The sequence below is a fragment of the Zalophus californianus genome, chromosome 7, assembly GCF_009762305.2.
Source record: "Zalophus californianus isolate mZalCal1 chromosome 7, mZalCal1.pri.v2, whole genome shotgun sequence".
Lineage (NCBI taxonomy): Eukaryota > Metazoa > Chordata > Mammalia > Carnivora > Otariidae > Zalophus > Zalophus californianus.
The window spans coordinates 126,635,928-126,638,665 of NC_045601.1; the positions used below are offsets into that span (position 1 = coordinate 126,635,928).

Genomic DNA, 2,738 nt, shown 5'->3' on the forward strand with positions numbered 1-2,738 from the left:
TTTTTATGGCCAGGGTCCATTCTGAGCCCTTAATGATTTGTCAGTGCCCATGCCAAGCTTTCCTTCTGCAAATGTGTATCGTTTCCTCCACCAACCACTTCTACCCCCCAATTCTACCTCTCTCTAAGAGAACTTACCCCCCACCCAGAGGAAGCCCGCCCTCTGACCCCACCATCCACAGGCAATCGGACCAATCAGATACCTGCCTTAGGAATCCCTAATAGAGACACATCTGTTGGAGAGCCCTGGGTCCCTGAGCTGTAAGACTACATTGAGCTGGAGCCCCCCTCCCCCCGAGGCACCAGGGCAACCCAACTCCACATCAGACCCATGGGATGGGAGAGCAGAGAATGCGCGAAGCTGGGGGCAATTCCCCAGCTGCCGTGATGTCAGCTCCCACTTCCTTCAGTTGGATTCCTGTACCATCAAACAAATCCCTCTGTACTCGAGCTGAGTAGGTTTTTGTTTCTTGCCACCGCGCCGTCCTGACTAAGACACCTTTCAACACAGCTGCCGGATTGTCCCTGCCGCCCACTTTTTCATTCTTTTCCTCCACCGGAATCTGTTTGCCCATTTGTTTCTGTTGCTACAGTCACACCGCACACACAGAGCCTTATTTTTCACTTGAACAAATGCTGCCTGGCCGGGTCCCAAAGTGAGCAAGCAGCAACCTCATGACTTCATCACACAACAGGTGAGCCAGTCCGTGCCAGAATTTACACCAACTTGTCTCAGACCTGTTTGGTCTCGTTGCCAGCTAGAGGTCCCTAACTGCAGACCGGACAGCTTGCATTAATGTGTGGACTATCTCGAAGTTCACAGCGCCCGTGGCCCCGGGGGCAGCAGCGGGGGGCACTCAGCTAACTGCTAGGGCAGTCGCACGGAGGAAGAGGGGCCGGGCTAAAACGGGTTCGAGTGAACATTCTTCATCTCCAATCACTTAGAACTTCAGCAGTGAGATTAATGGTTTCCATGGCAACTGATAAGCCCCAGAGCCTCCAGAAGTCTGGAGTTTTCTCAAAACTCCTCAGGACAAGTGGACCCTGGAAAATGCTAAAATCTGCCGGGGGGCGCGGCAAATGTCTCCCTTTGGCTTGGGTCAAAAATAAACTTTTCTCCTGCCCATTTTGTGACTTTTTGTAGGACAGTCTCTCCTGAGGAAGAAATCCACTTCTTTCTCTTGGTGGTTTTCTGATTCCACACTTTTCTGTTGTTCCTAAAGGTAAGAAGTTCCTACAGCTTTTCTGGAATTTTTCTGTCGAGCATTGCCGTTTGGGGATATGGATAAAGGCTATTTCGATCGATTTCATTTGTTTCTGCTCCTCTCTCTCTCTCTCTCTCTCTCTCTCTCTCGCTGCCTTCCCTCCCCCTCCTCCTCCCCTCATCTCTTTCAGATAAAACATCAGATATCACACGGTTTGTGGATTTGAATGCATCCTTTTAGGAATACTTCCCTGTGAAAGGGACACACTCTGGCAGGCATTCAGTCCTAACAAATGGCAGGTACTTTTCCCCTTTGGACAATATGCCCAGCTCTGAGAGCCATGGGTCATGTTACCAGGTGACATCCACAGCAGCAACTTCCCTGTGGCCTGTTCTCTGAGGGACCACTGTGTGAAATAAAGGCTGCCAGGCCACATGAGAAGGGGTAAAAACATGCCCTCTTTGTTTGTTTTCTTGTTTTGTTTCTTGGTTGATTCACAGAAGTGGTGATGACCAAATGTACCAGAGAGCTGCTATGGCACATGTTCTCGTGAATGTGAATAAGAAATAAAGCAATAATTCTGGGAACGTGGTTTGTATTACGACTATTGTGCTTGCCTTCACGTGATCGCCACCGGGCATGGCACGACTCGAGGAGGAGAAGAAGCTGGCCGGGGTGGGGGAGTAGGTCCCAGGCACACTTGGTTTGAGTGGCCCAATGCCCAGGCGCTGGTAGCCATGAGCTGTGCTAGGATTCCTTGTCCTGGTTTGTGAATCCATAGATTTTATTTTCAATCTTATATGCCATCTAGCCTTTCCTCTGTGATATTTAGGGTTGCTTTTGTCGGTCTTGGTTAAATAGTTCGGAATTTTAAGTTTTCAATAACGAAAGATATTTTTGAAATGCCTTTATTGCAGAAACTCCTGCAAGAAAAATAATTTAGTTATGGTGAGTAAGACAGCTTCTAGCTTTTTTTTTAACCATCAAAACAATTCTTTTTTAGTTTTGTTTTTGATGACCTGAGGCTTCTTAGGAATGCCGCTATAGCTTTGTTGCAAAATAGAGTGTACCATGAAATCTCAGTTAACCAGATGTCATTTTCTTTTTAAGCAAGCGTTCGATGTACTATATGTACAGAGGACTGGGCTAAGGGTCAGGACACCTGACAATTAGGGCACCACTGCCGATGGAAATATTCCTTGCAGAGACTCTGTCCCTTTTGTTCTAATTCTCTGTACATCAAGTCACCACCTGCCCTTCTCTTTAGCACACCAGGATCCTCCCACTGGGAGGAAGGGCCTTGGGCAAATGATTGGCCCTGATTTTCAAGCCATGTTCCTTCAGTGAGAAATAATTTCATGGAGAGATAGTCCCAATATATTGTCAACTAAAATATCAGTTTGGAAAGCAGTAAAAAAAAAAAAAAATTGTAACAGGTACACCCCAGCCCCAGGATTGGATCAGGGAAGGAGGCTTGGTGACAAAAGGAGAAAGTACAATTGACAGTCACAGTTATCCAGAGATAAAGGTGGCT

General features: G+C 47.3%; 1 long non-coding RNA gene across 1 annotated transcript; it reads left to right on the top strand.

Annotated features, from left to right (window-relative positions):
- Positions 1 to 560: 560 nt before the first annotated feature.
- Positions 561 to 1,781, top strand: LOC113927775. Its single transcript, XR_003521733.1, has 3 exons — positions 561 to 694; positions 1,144 to 1,222; positions 1,395 to 1,781. It is a non-coding gene; the product is annotated as an uncharacterized LOC113927775 (long non-coding RNA).
- The last annotated feature ends 957 nt before the right edge of the window (positions 1,782 to 2,738 follow it).